Here is a 20,850-nt window from a genome sequence, read left to right as displayed (position 1 = left end):
ATTTTCTCAATATTTCGATTTTTTTGCCCCCTCAGATTCCAGATTTTCAAATACTTATATCTCAAAAAAATATTGTCCTATCCTAACAAACCATACATCAATGGAAAGCTATCTATTCAGCTTTCAGATGATGTATAAATCTCAATTTCAAAAATTTGACCCATATGAGTGGTTTTGTGGTCCATGGTCACATATGCTGTACGAACTGAGTATTTATACTGGACAGTCATTGTTATGCATATTTGTATATACTATATGACATTTATTGCCTCTTTGAATATGGGCATATGGTTACTTGTGTTTTTATTATTATTATTTTAGATTTAAAATTAAGAAAAAAAAAAAAAAAGTTGGATCAATGACAACCAAACAAACATAATTTTAACTTGCATCTATTCAAAGTTGCAATACGTCATTATCCTTGAAGAATGTCATTTGCCAGTGATGTAACAGTGAGATCCTAAAGTGTACCGCTGGATTGTGTGACGTGGCTGAGGGCGCTACACCAAGGAATCCGTTTCCCTTTACGCATCACTTTGTGGTGACCTCACTAATTGTGCTCTCTCTCACTTTCCACCCGCCGGCTGTCCCACTGCGGGTATCTCCCTGTCTATCTTGTCATTATTCCTGATGGTTTTATGTCAGCACAGCAGTGCACACACACACACACACACATACACACACTCCAGGGAGCAGTAGGCAAATCTAATTCTGTTATATAACTAGTAACTACACCACAACAAAATCTAAAGTGGGACTGTCTGTCTGCTTGAGTAAGGTGGCTGCCATCATGTCGGCATGGGAAGCTAAAGGCCCAAAACAGGCTTTTCACAATATCAAACTCCCTCTTAAGGGACTGACTCAAATAGAGGATGATGCACTGGCTAGGGACCCTGTTGCACTCCCTTGATCTGTGTGTTAGCTGTCAGGGTAATTAAAGGTTCAGCTGCCCTGCCGCTGAGACTCAAGTGTGGTGTGTAGGGAGGCTGCCATGGTTATGTAGCTGGAAAAACAGCAACCGTTTACACCTGCTCCATAACAACAGTAATTGCTCCTAATGGTGTTCATTGTGTTGGCCATTGGAGCTCATTTTAGGACCTACAGTGTGGTTACTACACAAGGGAAAAGGCAAAAAAAAAAAAAAAAAAAAACCATTATGAAAAATGTTTTAGAAATGCCGTTTAGTGGCTCTCTTTTATATGAAACGCTCTTTTGATGATGAACTCGTTACACTTCCGCTGTGTGTTTCATTTCACAACAAGAGAAATGTTTCATGAAACATGAAGCTAATAAACACACGATTAAGATTTTGGTTATTTTCAGAAGAACGTGTACATGTGAAATGCTAAGCAGGTGCAGCGATTAGCTGCTTATAAAAGGATATAAATAACATATTTCAACAACATATGACCAAAACCCACATTAGATCGCAATTGGAAGTTATTGCTGTGGTGGTTTAAAGTGAGTTTTGAGTAAAAGCGTAGTATTGATTGTATACATTATGTAGCTTAATGGTAATTGTAGCTCTAATGCACCTGCTGCACAGGTGCAGTTATATTTCATCATGACGTATTTTGTCAACGGAATTCACGTAAGTTCATAAGAAAGTGTTTTGTTTTGTTTTCTAGAAAAAACTTTGTATGTGAATGAATGTATATTGGGATCAAAGCGATGTGGATGGGCAAGCCATGTAATGATAGATTAAGGGCTAATAATGGCTGAATAAAAAAGAATAATGATAAAAGAATAATGAAGATTAGGCAGAGGTGTGGAAGGTTTGTCGAGTGAGAACAATAGAAACATAATGGGGCAGTTTGCGGCACCAGATATAGACAATAGTGTGCAGTGGAGCTTACAGGATGCTATATGTATTACTTTGTTAGTCTTTCATTAGTGAAGTGAAGTGTCGTGGTCAGTCGTGGTATTGAGGGTGGAGAGAACGCTGGATATTCACTCCCTTCACCGACAATCCCTGCCGGACCTGAGACTCGAACCCATGACCTTTTGGGTTACAAGTCCGACTCTCTATCCATTAGGCCACAACTGCCCCCAGTCTCTGAAAACACACATGACATAATCTTAGAAAATGTTCAATAAAATTCATTTTACAGGATGAGGATGTTACATATACACTCCGTGCATAATTATTATGCAAGTCGATTTTCTGATCATATTTTTTTTTCCAGGCACATTTTATACCAATTCCAAACCACATCAATCTTAATAACTACTATTAATTTTGTATTTAATTTATAAGCGATATATAATTGTTCCTGAAGGCTGGGAATGAAACACGCTTTATATTGAGGTTTACATAATTATTAGGCAAGTTTTCTTTTACAGGCAAAATGAGCCAAAAAAAAAAAAAAAATTAATTCAGACTGAAATGTCAAAAATTATTAAATGCGAAAGATGCAATACTAGAAATTGCAAAGTTAAGGCATGACCAATGGACAGAAAAATGCTCATTGGGTCAGCAGAGTCAGACAAAAACAGATGGAGAAGAAAAGACACATGTTAACTGCAAAAAAAATATAAGAATTAAGGTGAAGAATTGAGTGTGAAACCATCAGGAACCCTTTAGTCTCCAGTGCCACCATTTTCCAAAACTGCAACCCAACTGGAGTCTCCTGAAGTGCAAGGTGTCAGGATCTCAGAGATTTAGAATCCTAAAAAATGACCCTGACTTAATAAGAATCACAAGCTGAAGTGTTGTAAAATACATGATTGAAGACTGTTTTTTTATAGGGTTTGTAGACAGACAGATTGAGAGTGACTCTTAAAGGACCAACACCACATTCTCTTGTACCGCTGTTTGAAGAATCTATCTTCCAGAATCTGGCAGTAAGTTTTGAGTGTTCATTTTTAGTCCATCTCTGCAAAACAGACTTCGGGTAGGAAATTTCAGAATAATGTTTGATGGTCTAGACCTGAGATGCCAACCCAGTACCCTTTAATTTGGCCCACATATCATATATATAGAGGGCAAGAGAGAGAGAGAGAGAGAGAGAGAGAGAGAGAGAGAGAGACACACACACACGTTTGTTTTTGTGAATTGTGGGGACATTCCATAGGCATAATGGTTTTTATACTGTACAAACCGTATTTTCTATTGCCCTACATTACCCCTACCCCTAAACCTACCCATCACTGGAAACTGTGCACATTTTTACTTTCTCACAAAAACTCATTTTGTATGATTTATAAGCCTTTTGAAAAATGGGGACATGGGGTAATATCCTTATAAGTCACCCTCTCCTTGTAATACCTATGACATACACATGTCATTATACAAATATTGTGTCCTGATATGTCACAAAAACACACACACACACACACACACACACACACACACACACACACACACACACACACACACACACACACAAACAGGTTTGTTTTGCTATCTTAGTAAGGACATTCCATAGGCGTAATGGTGTTTATACTGCACAAACTGTACATTCTATCCCCCTACACTACCCCTACTCCTAAACCTACCCATACATTCTGCATTGACATTTTTAATTTGTTTTAATTAAAATTTTAATTTACATTGTTTAGTATGTTTTTAAAGCTATTTTAAATATGAGGACACATGAAATGTCCTCATATTTCATGTTTACATCATAATACCAGTGTAATACCCATATCATTATACAAATTTGTGTCCTCATAAATCACAAAACTCACACACACACACACACACACACACACACACCTTTGATATTGTGTGTCAGTAATGATGGTAATCACATTTTCTAATTTTTAGAGAAAATAAAAATAATCCTTGAACCTCCAGAAGTTATCTTCCGTAGGACTTAATTAAACCTGGACTCATAAAAATACTTTTATACTTTTTTTTTTTTTTGTCTGAATTATAATAATGTGATTCTATGGTTGCTCTGATAGGACACTAAAACCTAACCCTAACAAAAAGTCAATTTGGCTCAGAAAAGTGAAGTTAGTTCTGATTAAAGCTCTAGCAGCATTTGTTTGTATGTCACTTGCTATTATATTTTATCATCTAATGAATTGAAAACAGCCTAACATTCAGACATTTTAAGTGAGCTCTAAGTATTCAAACGCGTTTTGGGGCAACTGTAGGTCTGCATGGAAAACAAACTCACTGTATTCGAAACAAGCGTGCGGCTGCACTGCCACTGACAGCTCACTGAAGGGGGCGTGGCGCGGGCCGCTCAATGGTCTCGTGCGGGATAGTGTGGCGCGCGGCGCTTGCGCTCATCGAAGCAGCGTGTTCTGCGCGAGATTGCAGTTCTGCTTGTGCCAGCCTGGACGAGAGGAAAGACATGTGCCAGCATCTGACAGACCTGGCTCTCTGGACCTAAATCGGTTGACCGAGTCATCGTGGAATAATAGATGGAGAAGGAACGGCCACGCTGTCAGGTAAACGTCTTTTCTGACATTGCTTTATTGTGTACACACATCTGTCCTGCAGGGTACAGTAACAGAACATTACATCTGAAGAACCAAAGTCTGCCCCATGCGGTCTGTAAATATTCTTTATTTTACAACGACGCCAAATGCAAACGTTCAGTGCGTCAATTATTTATATTCCAACGTCTTTGCAGTGAAGTCACATGAGCCGTGTAGGGCTCATTAGGTAGGGTACATCACTCTAGGTGCCAAGGCACAGGGTGGGTATATGTTGCATTGTCAGTGTTGTAAAGGGGGTCACTAAACATGTTCAGTGGCTTCGCTAAGACTACAGTCATGTGTTTCCCAGCTGCCCTCTTGTTGATAGCCATTTTAACATGCAAGCTCTTTGTTAGCCGGAGTAAACGTTAATATAGCGGAACTGAAGTAAAATGACATCATCGCTCTTTTCTTACCGTTTATGATTTCAAGTGCAGCTTATAGCGTCATCGGGAAATCCAGTACTAAGAAGCATTAAATATATAATAAAGGGCAAATACAGATTATAGCAAATGTAATATACAAAATTAATATAGCGCATGTCGTTTTGTTGTTAAAACGCAACGCCGGACTGAACTATTGGGAGTATTGAAGGCACACACAGAATTCCCGGCATTGTCCAGAGCGCGATGAAATCATCAATAATGTTACATAATCGCAGAATGCGGGATTGGGTTAAACAGGGGTCATTGCGTGCCTGTCGATCCAAGAAAGATGCGAAATGTCACCTCATAATGACGATTATTCTATCAGTCAAGCAGTCCATCGCGTCGTTTGTTCGTCGCCTTTGTTACATCGACATACGCGCAGTAGTGCAGCACACATTAGTCAACATTAGCCTGGAGTGTTTCTGCTTTTCTTTACTGCACGAGAATTCGAGGCGAGCGCCCTAACAGTAGCCTACAATCGCTACGCGACAAAAGCTTCAATGCCAAAGGAGTGTTCACACATCGCTAGTGGTCTCTGTACTCAGGCGCATGGATATCCTTCACCGTTGCGTCGCGTTTTGTGACGTTTTAGACGAGGTGTATTGTTAACATTTCAGATTTTAAAACCCAGCGCTCTGTCGAGTTGTTCTGAATGGAACGTTCTGTGTGAAAGCTCTCTAATAGTATAGCCTACGCGTTGCTGCTTTTAAGGGAGCGTTGTCGTTTTGTCGCGTCGCTCGCGCTGTGGATGGGATGACGCCTAGCCTGTAGCTCATGTGATTTATGTTAATGTGGCCTAATTATAGTACACCTTTTGTCATTTCCAGCCATATTCTGCCTGAATAAGCCAAAGGCGCGTTATAAAATACAATATGAGCAAATGGGAGATTATTGAAAAATGAAACCAAGGGTTTGGAGTTTACCTATTGTAAAACTGATATTACACACATCACCCAGAAACCTAGACGTCTGGGCTGTCAGACAGAGAGCATTTCAGGACAAATACACTGTATTTCTCCATATTGTATCTAGAGGTTTTGACCTAATTGTTAAATATGGGCTCTTAGTTGACATTTCCATGCTCTACAGTGTACAGGAGTATTTTTGTGTTTGAGAGATGTTTAAATATTCAGAGACACAAATCAGATTTAAAAAATGTTGTGCTTTAATAAAGTGTCATGTGAGTAATAAGTCTAGAGTCTAGAAAAATGATGTCATGAAAGCACTGATTGGCTGATGATACCACAAGAACACATGTAGTCTCAAATCATTCACTAGTAAGTAATTGACAGGGAATTGGATACATTTTACAACTTCACTTACACATTATAATATAATGTTTATGAGTTTACTGGTCCCACTTTATATTAAAGGGTTAGTTCACACAAACATGAAAATTCTGTCATTTATTACTTACCCTCATGCCGTTCCACACCCGTAAGACCTTCGTTAATCTTCAGAACACAAATTAAGATATTTTAGTTGAAATCCGATAGCTCCGTGAGGCCTCCATAGGGAGCAATGGACACTTCCTCTCTCAAGATCCATAAAGGTACTAAAAACATATTTAAATCGGTTCATGTGAGTACAGTGGTTCAATATTAATATTATAAAGCGACGAGAATATTTTTGGAGCGACAAAAAATAAATAAACAACGACTTATTTAGTAATGGCCAATTTCAAAACACTGCTTCAGGAAGCATCGGAGCACAGATGAATCAGTGTGTCGAATCTGCTGTTCGGAGCGCCAAAGTCACATGATTTCAGCCGTTGGCAGTTTGACACGTGATCTGAATCATGATTCGACACACTGATTCATTTATGCTCCGATGCTTCATGAAGCAGTGTTTTGAAATCGGCCATCATTAAATAAGTCGTTATTTTGTTTTTTTTTGGTGCTCCAAAAATATTCTCGTCGCTTTATAATATTAATAATGAACCACTGTACTCACATAAACCGATTTAAATATGTTTTTAGTACCTTTATGGATCTTGAAAGAGGAAGTGTCCATTGCTCCCTATGCAGGCCTCACGGAGCTATCGGATTTCAACTAAAATATCTTAATTTGTGTTCTGAAGATTAACAAAGGTCTTACGGGTGTGGAACGGCATGAGGGTAAGTAATAAATGACAGAATTTTCATTTTTGGGTGAACTAACCCTTTAAGTGGCCTTAACTACTATGTACTTACATCAAAAAATAAGTACAATGTACTTATTGGCTTCATATTGAATTGCAAAACACTTTTGCTGCTATTGAGGTGGGAGGAAAGGTTAGGGAAAGCTTTGGTGGTATGGGTAGGTTTAAGGGTAGGGGTAAGGTGTAAGGGATTGGTTAACAGTGTAATTATAAGTGTAATTACAGAAATTAATTACAGATACAAATTACAGTAATTACATGCAGGTGTTTTTAAAATATAAGTACAACGTAAAAACTTGTATGTACACAATAAGTGCATTGTATCAAATTATTAATTTAAATGTAAGTACATAGTAGTTAAGGCCACTTAATATAAAGTGGGACCAGTTTACTATTGTTACACAGACAAATATTTCTGTAATTTAAAATGTGACCAAAGCATGCAACAAACTAAACATAAGTAATATGATGTACCATGCCACATAATCGTGGATTGTTGTTACATTTTTGTAGCCTTTATTAGAACAAATTTAGCATACTCTTCACAGATGGATTAGTCTCTTGTGAAAAAAAGAAGTGTGCTTAATTGTATTGAATGTGCATTTGTAGTTCACTTCAAATCTTAAAAGTAAATATTTAAAACTTCCTATTATAAAATACTATATAAAACTTAATATTATATTACTTGTAGATAATATTAACGAAAAATGCCACTTGCGTACTTCAAAAGAGTTTATTTACTTTGTTTAAAAAGAGTTTATACTTAATATATAAAGTTTAGTTTATACTTAGTTTATATTTAATGTTTCTTAACACAATAAAGTGCACTTTTTAAAAGTCCAAATAATGTCAAATTAAAAGTTTTACTTTAAGTACATTTTAAATATTTGTTTGAATAATCTTGTATTGTGCTTTAAAGAAGTACAGTTATATGTGTTGACTAACATACTAAATCAAATGTAAGCCACTTGATTATAATTTTTACTGTTTTATTCAATATTACATTTAAAGTTAATATATTTTAAATGTACTAAATATCAACTTCATCATTACGAATGTGTAATTATAAATATATTTAAATACATGATATACAAGTTTCAATAGAAATTACATCAAAGTATTATTTTATTTTACCAGCAGTACACTTTAACCATTTTTCAAGGACAATAGAATTAATTATACAATTACATATAAATACGTACTTAAAGGGTTAGTTCACCCAAAAATGAAAATAATGTGATTTCTTACTCACCCTCATGTCGTTCTACACCCGTAAAACCTTCGTTCATCTTCGGAACACAAATTAAGATATTGTTGATGAAATCCAATGGCTCAGTGAGGCCTCTATTGCCAGCAATGTTACTGCACCTCTCCGTACTAAAAACATATAAGAATACTTTTTGTGCGCCAAAAAAACAACAATATATATATTATATATAACGACTTTTCAACAATATCTATATGGGCCGATTTCAAAACACTGCTTCATGAAGCTTCTGAGCTTAATGAATCGTTTGTTTTGAATTAGTGATTCGGATCACCTATCAAACAGCTAAACTGCTGAAATCACGTGACTTTGGCGCTCTGATTCACTGATTCGATTCGTAAAGCTCTGAAGCAGTGTTTTGAAATCGCCCATCACTATATATTGTTGAAAAGTCGTTATTTAGTTTTTTTTGTGCACAAAACATATTCTTGTCGCTTTATAATATTAAGATAGAACCAAAGAACTCACTTGGACTGTTTCAAATATGTTTTTAGTACCTTTTTGGATCTTGAGGGGTGCAGTAACATTGCTGGCAATGGAGGCCTCACTGATCCATCGGATTTTATCAACAATATCTTAATTTGTGTTCCGAAGATGAACGAAGGTCTAGAACGACATGGCGGTGAGTAATAAATTACGTTATTTTTATTTTTGGGTGAACTAACCCTTTAAGTTCTACTCAAGTTGTCACAGTCATGTTTAATTTCATTTTCTTGTTTAGTTTCAGTCATGATTTGCTTTGTCACTGTTTTGCCAGTAGGTGTACTTCTTTTCCATAAGGACTTGAAAGAATGGTTCACCCAAAAGTAAAAATTCTGTCTTCATTTACTCACCCAACATAAAAGAATTTTAGAACTGTTTCTGCATATACAATTAAATTAAGTGGGGTTCAAAACAACATTGGACCAACAACAAAATTTAATACCATATTTTGTGGTCTAAGGCTACACTCAGATTGTCAGTCCAAATCCGATTTTTGTGCATATCTGATTGAAATCAAATCAGATTTAGTAAGTGTGAATGGCCAAAAATCACATGAAATGCGATTTTTACAAATCCGTTTCGAGCTACATTCATACAGTCAAATCAAAAATTATTCAGACATTTTTGATATATTTTTACTAGTGGCTTAAACCAATGCAGATATTCCGGAAAACGAAAGCTCGGCATGGACATACAAATTGGATCTGAACTGATGCGATACACAGTGTGGACGTCAACAATTTTAGATCAGATTCCAATCGGATACACAAATAATAGGACTGACAGTGTGAACACTTAATATTCCAGGCCGGAGCATGCTTACAGTACATCATATACGATGCAACTTTTTGTATGGAAGAAAACAGGAAGAGAGAAGCACTTTCGCTAAGATACTACCTAATAGATTTATCATTTATGCTGCACTGCAGTTTTCACTTGCACATATCAGAGAATTATTATGAAGGCAGCTGACGTTATTTGAGGAATTTTTAGCTTTATTCGCAAACTACAATTCTTGTTCATCAATAAGGTGAGAACCAGACCCGTTATAAACCCAAATACACTTGAATTAATTACATTAATTGAAAAGTGTACCATCCAAGTAATAAAGATGTTTGTCATTGTAATGATGACAGTAGCGCACAAAAAAGTAGTAGCTGTTCCATACTCCGGCACGATTAAGCTCAAAGTATAGTTCACTTTTTATGCATACGCAAGGGTCAGCGTACAGTGCATGTGGCGCAGATTTCATCATCAGAAGAGTACACGCATACTGTACGCGCACCGCCAGATTTTTGTAACTGTGCTTACTTGTACGTGCAGGTCACACATGCACATTTAATTTTTTTGGGCTGTAATTAATTTATCCACAAGGTGGCAACTGTGCCCAAAACTATGCATGCGACGAACACCTGTGTATGTGTATGAGTCAAAAGAAGCATACTTTCCAAGGCACTCTACTGTGCACGTCCACTAGCGTATGTATAAAAAACGAAGTATACCCAGGGCTATCACACTGCACGCTCGAGCCCAACTGAACTGTGCTCTGGCCCTCCTTTTCCAAGCGGGCCAGCTAAACGAACCGTGCCCGGCCATGGTACGGAGTGATCACACTAGTCAAACGAACTGGGCTTTGGGCACTCGGGCACGGTCCAGAGTGCCTAGTGTGAGTACACCCTTAATGTCATACAGGTGCAGAGTGACATGGATGTGAGTAGTAAATTTTCTTTTCTTTTTTTTTCGAACTGTTCCTTTAAAGTAAATTTGTGTGTATGAGACACGCCATTGGCTATTGTCACTACAGATAAATGCTTAATTGCCCAATTAATTAGGAATTCATATATGAATAATGAATAGCATATAATAATTATTTAAGTAAATAATAATAATCATTCATGGACCATCCAATAAATCCCAGTTATTAACCCAGTACACCAATATGAGCCACTAGCCAGGAATGTGGTGTGATGGAATCAGTTCTTCCCTGCAGGGCCCACAAAGGCACCTTTCCTTGTGTTTCAGATGGTCTGGCATGCTGACATACTGATAAGGCAGTCTGAATGACTTTTCATGAAGAAAAGGGGGATTTTTCAGGTTGCACTGCATCGGCCATACCTTCTCAAGGAATCTCCCCAGTGGCTCCCAGGAAAGCCTGTACCCATATATATCTCTCACTTCTTTTTCTAAGAGATATCCCAAGAGGGCATAAGCGCAATGTTGCTCAAGAACTATCGAGAACTTGCCGCACACAGCTTACTTTCTGTCTACGGCACTGAGCTGCTCCTTTTTGTGCAGTTGGCCTGCAGTTCTCAGCTCGAATCCACATGCCATATGCCAGCCGAGTCGTGGCCGAAGTGTATAAATGACTGGTAAACTTTAAATGTCCAGCATTAAAGTAATAGAGGACGATGTGGAAAGGAAACTGGTTTCGTAATGACAGCCTTATATTGTGTAAAGTGAATGGTATCTGGTTATGTAACCAAATATAAAGATACTTCTTACATTGCTCAATGGCTACCTCAAATAATCCCAAGTATTCCCTTCAACTCAAACCTGATGCTTAACTGTCCTTCCCGTAACTCCCGTAACTCAGCTCTCCTCTTTGCTAAATGTGTTCTGCCAGCATAAGGTTTAGCTCACAGTGCCTTTTCTCTTTGAGGTTATTTAAGACAATCCCTCTGTAATCATACTTAAAGTCTCAGCCGTTATAGTCCAGAGGAATAAAGCCTCGATTGTGAAACTGATAGGCCCAGAGCCCAAATGGCACTCTGAAGGTGTGTCATCAGAGCCAATACGGAGTTTGATTTCTTGATACCTGATACAGGCGCAGTTCAGAAGGAATTAAACCCATACTATCCAGACAAGAGCCAAGCAAGGGCCAAATCTGCTTTAGTGCTTGAGCTGTTTGATAAGTGTATGAGAGGGATGACAACATGACTCATATTTGGTGGTGTGCACCATGCTGAAGCTCTGGCTTTGTTATTGACTCTGCCAAAGTTTAAAACTTGAGGAGATTACAGTAAATCCAAGTTGGCCAAATATGTTGAATTTAGGGTTAGTATGATACCAAAATGTCAGCAGTCAATACTGATACCAGTGAAATTTCACTCTTCTTGGTACTAATTTTGATACCAAACAAAACAAAAACACTATTGAACTGCAGTGTAAATATTAATAAATTAAATTAAAACAGCTGAATCTAGCCTTCAAATACTACCAAACTTGGTTATGTATTCATAACCGTATTCAATAAAGCACACCATTTCCTTTAAATCATTATTTTATTAAGCAAAATAATTCTTGGATTATATTGGATCTAATATAAACAGCAGAACAAAGATTGAAAGCATGAGAAGGACATGAGAAAGAGTAAACATCAAACGATTTTAGTTTTTTAGGTTTGGCTGTGTCAGTACTACCGATGCTACCAATGATTTTAGCATCATCTTGGTACTGAAGTACTGGCTCTTGCATTCCTAGTTGCATTAATTTCTCTGTACAGTAAAATTCCCCACAATTACTCCTCAAATCAAAGCAATTCTAAGCCACTGAATTATGGAAAGACTACAGGCTGTCTATGATTTCAAAGGTTTTAGTGTACAGTCAATGGAAAATCCCAGTTTATATTGATATTCTTGTTTTAGTCACATGTAGACACTTTGAGTAGCTGTCAGTCAGGTGCACCCTTTGACGAACTGGGACTTAGACTGGAGTCCAGCCCACCTGAGCAGATGCATTGTCATCCTTTAACCCCTCAACTGGAATCAGAGATTTGAGAGTTTCAATATGGATGGGCTGGAATCCGGTATATAGGAGAAGGAAAATGTAGTTCTGATAGGTAATTGAAAAAGTAATCATTCTTAAAACATTGTACCCAATAACTAAGTCTTAATATGTGACAGATCTATTTAAAAGACTAAGAAAAAGACTGGTAAACACTTTCAAACTACCATTGGTTCATGGTGATTACGTAATATTTAGGTGTGCTCTGCGGTTTAGCTTTTTTTTTTTTTGATGTGGAAATATTCCCTGGTTCTTTTCGAGGTCAGATGCGAGTAAAAACATGAACATTAGAAACTGAAGTTGTACTTCTTATTGAAATTAATTATTCAGGACGTTTGTGAACAGTATACCTCTGCTCGGATATTTCAAACTTTTTTTACCCTTAAGCGTATCTCTTTATCTTCTTGCTTTTGCCTTAAGTTAAGAGGCATTTAATGCAGATTATTCATCCAGATTGTGAGCCAGATACATGGAAATCTGCTGCTGGATCCCTCCCTCCATCTGTCTTATTGCTGCATTGTTGTGGTAGGTGAAGTTTTGTGTATAAGATTAAAGCAAGATGAATCATAAGGGTCTGAGGATCTCATTCAAAATGCCCTCAACTTAATTCAAACTCAAGTGGGATGCCTGGTGCTCATTGACTTCCTGTTGTGATTAGAGATGAGTGGTTTAATGTGCATGTTGTGTCCTTGGCCCGCATGCTTTGCCCCTGTCCACGGTGCTGAAGCACATCCTGTTTGAAACCCGGAACAATGCTGACAATTATACAGGGGGCTTGACCTGACAATATGTAATCGTCAAGCATTCACAGCATATTTATCTTCCCTTTTCTTCTGTCTTTCTCTCTGCTTTGGACAGAACAGACCGGTAGGCACTGGCAGAAGGAAATGCAAAAGAAAAGAAGCACACTGGATTTATAAATACCAAAATGAATTTTCTTCATTGTCTTATGGTTGCTTCAAAATAGGTTAATCAAAAACAAATGCTCATGCCTGTTAGATTGTCAGTAGTGTGCTATTTCTAAAACAAAAAGATTACAGTATTAAAACAAACAATTACAGTATTCATGACTACTTATCAAACCTCCATCACCCACCCTAATCGCTCTATCTATCTATCGCTTGTACTATGAATGCTATAGATTTCAGGGCAGGAGGGATTTGGAAGTGTGCCATAGCCTGTCTCTTGATTCAATGTGGGTGAAATGAGAGAACATATGTCTGGTCCCTCTCCGCATGACATCACCTTGCTATCAGAACTGATCTGTTTGTCTGCGCTGCTCTCATGGGGTGGAGCCGTGGTCCCTTTCATAATAAAACCCTGCCCTCCCTCACTATTTTCTTTGCTGTCAAAAACCAGAATAGTCAAAATCAATTGTTTTTTTTCCCGATTTTAAGCTGCTTTGTTTCATTTTAAACTGTTGCTGATAACACCAGTTGTGGCATTAACAACCTAGGTTCATTGGAAAATGTTTTTGCAAAATCGTACATATGCATACATTTCACTCCAGCTGAAATGAACACTAGTGGCAGTAAAACCCCAACAACTTTTTACACACATCATAATTACATGGGCAGATTATCGATTATTCCTTGCACAATACTATGTTATGACCTCAAAATACTTTTAACATAGTGCATATAACCTTTCATTGCCACTTTCCGGACATTTCATTTCTGAACTGCTGCAACATGTACAACAACAAACATAATACAACGCTGTCAGGTTAATTTTGATCTGTTTTGGATAAAACGTAAAGGGTTAGTTCACCCAAAAATGAAAATTCTGTCATTTATTACTCACCCTCATATCGTTCCACATCCATAAGACCTTCATTCATCTTTGGAACACAAATTAAGATCTTTTTGATGAAGTCTGAGAGGTTTCTGTCTCTCCATAGAGATCCAACGCAACTACAAGAAGTTACGTAATATCATTTTGAAATGATGAAATGTTGCCACATTTTTCCAATGTGCCTGGGTTGGACATTAAGCAGTGAACGTCAAGTTTCAGGTGGGGTCTATATGAACATTAGCTGAGTGTTAATGCATCATGCCTGACACTATTAGCATTGATCCATTCAACGGCTCATCTAAAGCAACATACACTAAGCAAGTTCAGACAGTTTTAAATGACTACCTTGTGGTGGTTAACTAGTGCATTAACAGTTTCCTACTTTTTTCACATTTATGAATTGCATCATGCTTTCATTTCATCCCAACCAGTTACTCAGTAGCTGATCTAAAGACAACACTTCTACTACACTATATGTAGGTATTCTACACATGTCCATCATTTCTCTATGTGTACTAAAAGTGTGTGCAGGTCTGATATGATGTGTGAAGCAATAAGCTTGTGATTTTAAGATGAAAACTATATTGCAAATGTGTTGCACTTTTAAATCACATTAATCACAATAGATTTGTTATACTTTTAGTTCACCTGAGTTGTCAGATAATAAGGCCAATTGGTGTGGACGGTTTCAGTGCATTTTTGCTTGATATGAAAATAGGGATGTTTGTATGGCATCTTTTTGATTTTACCTTACTAGAAACCAAGAGCCAGAGATGCCAATGCTAGTTCTACCTAAACTTTGTTGTTTTGATTGAAATGAAAACATCATGCGTTCACTGTGTGCTTATTTCCTAAGGGTGTGTTCACACTTGGCAGGCTTGTGATTGCTCTGTTAGTGCTGTTCATTAGAATAAGTGTGAACGCTGCCATCCGAACCCTGGTGTGCGCCAAACAAATGGACCGAGACCCCTGAAAAGGGGTTCTTTTTTAGGTCCGGACCAAAAGAACCAAGAGAACCGAACTACAAGTGTGAACACACCTAAGATGTTTTATGCATTTATAAGAAAATGCAGAATTTCCCTTACTTTTCATTTTCTTTCTGTTCAACTCTGTTATACTGTGACCATTTACCGTATTTAATGGGTTGACAACATTTAACCACAAGGTACAAACACAAGTAAATTTCTCAGTAATAATATTTTATCAGAAGTACTTTATTAGTATTTCATTATGTTTATATTTACTTCCTTGTCAAGCTCAGTCATTTTTCATAAGTGATGTGTCCCAAATGACACACTATACACTATGCACTAATACTATGCAGTATGCACTACTTAACCGTGTAGTGTATGAAGGTTATTTTGTCATTAAACATCAGAGTCTGATAGCACCTCCCCTTTGTAAGGAAAGCTGCAACAGTTGAGTGTGTTTAGTGTTCAACATTCCACACTTTGCATTTTCGGTTAAAGGGTTAGTCTGTCATTAAATACTCACTAAGACATTAGTTTGTCTTCGGACCGAACCTGAATGTTAGGGGTTAAATGATAGGGATTTACTTATTTTTGGTTTGCATGAGTTCTAAGTATATAAATATATCAATTTTAAAAAAAAAAATAAATAAAAAAATAAAAAAATAGTGCATTTAAATAGAAAAGAAAATCGTAATTTTAAAGAAAAACTACTTTTTGACCATTTTCCATTGTGGTACAGCACCCCGTTTTGATTTGCATGATTGAAGCTATTTCATGTAATAAAAACTTATTTGAAAAAAAAAAAAAAAAAAAAAAAATCATGGTTAGAACATAATGCAATACCATAAAGGGTTAAGCGCACTTTTTCGTATTGGAATTTTTAGTATGAACACAAGCACATACTAGACATATGAGAAATGTTTTGATGTATTTATTTATTTATTCGGCAACGCAAAACTGTGTAACATTGTCAGAATTAACTCTGTTATCATTTAGATGTATTTAGTTATATATTAGTATTTAGTTATATATTAGTATATTTAGTTATTATATATTATATATTAATTATACAGTATAATTTCCAAATGTACTTTGATGGGGTTGAAATGAGAACGACCCTCTGAATACTGTATTTATCTGTATGGTTTTGTATGTTCTGTGTATGCTGTTGGTGGAAGATGGATTTTCTTTAAATTTTTGTCAAAACATTTTGTAAGTATATATATATATATATATATATATATATATATATATATATTTTTTTTTTTTTTTTTTTTTTTATATTTATAATCAGTTGGAAAAGCTCCATTCTAATCCTCACCCACTTTTTTTAATGATATAAGTGATTGCCCTTTTTTCGTTCAAAACCTCTTAGTCTCAGTCAGTGAAATGTTTTACAACTTGTTTTAAAATGTTTTACAACTTGTTCCAATAACATTTTAATGATTTCCATCCTACAAGTCGCTGCACTTTACCTTTATATGCTGTAAAGATACTGAGCATCTTTTGGTAAAATAATGAGGGCATTTCCAGTAAGCAACACAAGAAAACAGTAATAGCGAGTGGTAAGTCAGGAATGAGACTGTTAGGGTGCTCAGAGACTCTTTACTGGAAGTAAGGTGACTCATATGTGATGAATTTTCTTTGAGCTCTCCTATGCTTCTGGTTGGACACAGTGGTTTTATCCGTCTTGGTTTAATCCGCCAAGGTCCAAACGTGTGATCCTGTGCTGTGACAGCAGTGACAATAATATGCTGAGCCCACCTTTTCCAAGACAGACTGTATTACTATTGAACAAATATTGGCAGTGTTACATACCGTGTAAACAGTGCTGTTTTTACAGTTAATAACACATCTTCCCGAAAAGCCCCACCATACGTTGTGGCTACAAATATATGTTTGAAGTGCAGGGGTCCCTGTGTGTACTTCTGTATTTTTTTCTTTTTCTTTTTCCAGATCACAGTTTTTTTAAAGGAGTGGTCCAGTCTGGTTTTCTTGTTACATTAGCTGGGAAAGCAATCATAGCCCCAGGTTTAAGGCTGTTTTTATGCGTGTTGGTACATATTTTATGTATTAGTATATGTGTATATGTGGGTTTATGGACAAGGGGTGTGACTGGCTCACACCCCAGACGAGGTCTTTTTTTTACCCCTCACAGGTGCCCCTGTAGATGCTTACAAGGAAATGAAAGACCCTCATTTTTTGTGAATACATGGCACATTCACATACACGTTCTCTGTTAAACAAACACACGTATACTTTAAAATTGTCAGCTGCTATGATGCTACCAGTAAAGATGTCTAACATATTTACATGTGTTTCTCAAGATCTTGGACAAGACAATGAATGTAATTTTTGCCAACAAGTGTAAAGCATACATGAAAACTCAAAGATGCAAATGACAAACAACAGAACAAATATAATATAAGAAAGTTACAAATGAAATAAACAGTGCTTTATGTTTTTTAGGTATTCAAGTAAGAAACTGAATAATCAAATGTAAAAATAACACTGCATTGTCTTCACTGAATTAAATATACAAAAGTTATTCAGTCAAGAGCAGTTGTCTTTTGCTGATCGATTAACATTAATGACAAAGACAGCAGCAGGTATATTAGGCTGCTTTTACTTTATGTTAGATGTGCGGTGGTTGCAGTGCACAAAGAAGATAAAGATATACATAACAGTCTTTATTAAACTTAAACACTCAGAACAACACTACAATTATCACACGAGCATACACCGCACTATACATAAATGAGAACTGACAAGGAGTGACGAAAACACAGGAGTTTTAGGGCTGGGAGAAAAAATCAATTCACCTAACTATCGCATTTTTTTGTTTATGAATTTAAAATTGTTTTTTTTTTATTCCACAATCGATATTAATTCAAATTAAATTGCTTTATTTTAGTCCTTGCTTATAGACAAGGTGGACAGAAGTTAGCCACTTTTGTTCCAACATCAACATCAAAATGCATTGACTGCCACAAATAGATTTAAACTGTTCCGAAAACGGTTCTGGTGGGATGTGTGGGAGAAAAGCTGTATCCTTTAATAGCAATGTCTCACTTCATGAATATTATATAGTAATGAATGCACTGAAATACTGGGATAAACGTGTATATTTCAAATATAATCACTGATGTCTACGGTAGTGATCAATTTATTACCTTTTGAAAACGGCACTTCAAATAACAACTGTATTGTTTACATTGTTTGCCACTAGGTGGCGACAAATGGCTGTTAAAAATGTGTTTGTCGTTGAATCATTTGTGATGTGATCAGCTGGATTCGAGCCCTTTACAAATCTGTTTTTATTTCTTTCATAGCTTGTCTATAGAAAAAGTTATGGTTATCTGAAGTTGGCTGATCGCTCTGATTTTCAGGAACGGAATTCTGAGAAAAACAGGTTTAAATAACGGTGACACCCAAGCTCCATATCTGACCATTTAAGGGCACCTCCATTTATTTGAGTGATCTGAACCATATATTTCCATATTTAAATACATTTTATGAAGTAGACATCCTATTCAGAAGTAGTATAGGCAGTTTGGCAGTATTTGATTTGAATTCAACCTCTAATAAACTCGTAATTAGAACAATTGTGTGCATTAAAGCTTTAAAGGTTTATTTTGATAGGTGTACTGTCTTTGTAGTGTTAAGAGAAGGAAAGCTATGACCGTTTTTTTTTTTTTTTTTTTACCTCTGCTGGGTGTGTTCTTCAACAGTAACGTTAGAGAAAGACAGCTTTGCCACAATAAATTGCTATTTTTATGCACTTAACAGGCAAATTTTACCAAGATATTTTCAGAGATGATACACAAGATGTTATAGAATGATAATTTAATGAAAACCCAATTTTGACAAAAAAATGACATTCAGCCTATTATTTTGACTTTACTGAAAACGTTCCATCGCGACATCCAACAAGTTTTCCCAGATCGCATCACATATGATGCTTCTGAAATAAAACTCTGATATAAAACTGAAATATGTGATGAATTGTTTTTGTAAATATGACTCATAATACATCATGTACAGTCTTTATACGTGTATGAATCAACTTTTACCTATGGTCTAGTGTTATCACAATACGTTGCAATATTGAATCGCAATACATATCGTATTGGCACCCAAGTAGCGTGATAGTATCGAATCGGGAGATAGGTGTATCGTCCCAGCCCTAATAAATACAGTATACAAACAAAGGGAACTAGATACGGAATAGGTGAACATAATCAACTGATCAAAGAGTAGTGAGGACAATGGCAGAACCATTGTGGAGGGAAGGAGGAGCTTGGTGGGGCCAGAGGGGTGGAGAGACGAGGTGTAGCCGGAGAACCAGAAGTCCAAGGTGAAGCCAGCGCAACAATGGACCAAGGTGATGCCATAAGAACGAGGGAGTCTGGCGAAGTACAAAAAAGGATGATGGACCTGTATCTGTGTGAGCTTGAAGCCAAGGTGGAGCCGATGGGTCGGAGGGCTGAGGTGGAGTCCAGGGCTTGAAGGCTTGAGGTGAAGCCAGGGGATCAAAACAGCAGGGCAGCACTGGAGACCTGGAAGCTCAGATGGATCTGAGCAGCTGGGCGGAGCCACTGATGGAGTTGAAGGGCTGAAAGGAGCAGGCGGTGATGGGGCCAAGGAAGGAGCTACAAAGGAGACAGGAGACTGGATGGGATCAGAAGTGATTGGAGACTCTGGGAGCAGACATTTTCCAATTTTGTCAAATATGTCGAGGGACCAAGCTCAGTATACTCACTTCAGTGTCAGGAGGATGGGCGGAACTCCACTCCATGCCTCCAAACTCCACTAACACACCCTCAATGATGGACGCTTGTGCCGGCTTTCACACCTGGTCAGACTCCAAGATGGGCTCGGGCTCCAGGACGAAGATAGCCTCTGGTGTTTGATCTGGCTTCAACCATCACTTAGAAATCATGGGATTTTGGCTTTTACCTTCTTATTGAGTCCAGTCCAATAGAATGAGATTAGTGCACTGTCAGGGTAGTGAGTATGAAAAGCTAAATTGAAAAACTCTTTGGTGTGATCCTCGAGGAATTGCTCCTCCCGAGTAAGCAATGAGGAGATGAATAGATGATAAATCAATATGCATCAATATTAATATCAGTTCTTCTATTAGATGACAGTCGTTATTAAACTTAACCACTCTTAACATTTTCTCATTCATTTATGTTTCTTTTTGCTCTAATATGTTAAAAAGTTTAAGCAGTCCTGAACTGTGTGGATGTATTTAAAATATTGTGATATACTGTACATAATTTATCAAACTCTCCATCAATAGACATTGTATCATATTTATTGTGTATTTAGCCTTTCGTTTAGACCAGGGATTTCAAACTGGAGTCTTGGGATTCCTTGAAGGCCGCAAGGGAGTGACTGGAGTTTCATGAAATCTAGAGAAAAACTGTTTAAAAATGTAAAATAAATAAATATATAATAATAATAATAATAATAATAATAATAATAATACAATAAATAAGTAAATAAAAAATAGATTATAAATAAATTAAATAATTAATTAATTAA

The 20,850-nt window shown here is 36.8% G+C and overlaps 1 protein-coding gene across 1 annotated transcript in view; it reads left to right on the top strand.

Annotated features, from left to right (window-relative positions):
- Positions 1 to 4,191: 4,191 nt before the first annotated feature.
- The window catches only part of hivep3a (HIVEP zinc finger 3a), a 54,198-nt gene continuing 37,539 nt past the window's right edge, over positions 4,192 to 20,850 (top strand). Inside the window, exon 1 of the mRNA XM_048202008.1 lies at positions 4,192 to 4,404. The gene's annotated coding sequence lies outside the window, so the exon portion shown is untranslated. The remainder of the gene's footprint in view (positions 4,405 to 20,850) is intronic.

This window comes from Megalobrama amblycephala, linkage group LG9 (assembly GCF_018812025.1).
Source record: "Megalobrama amblycephala isolate DHTTF-2021 linkage group LG9, ASM1881202v1, whole genome shotgun sequence".
NCBI lineage: Eukaryota > Metazoa > Chordata > Actinopteri > Cypriniformes > Xenocyprididae > Megalobrama > Megalobrama amblycephala.
Note: the sequence above shows the minus strand (reverse complement) of the source record. Positions and strands in the feature narration are given on the sequence as shown.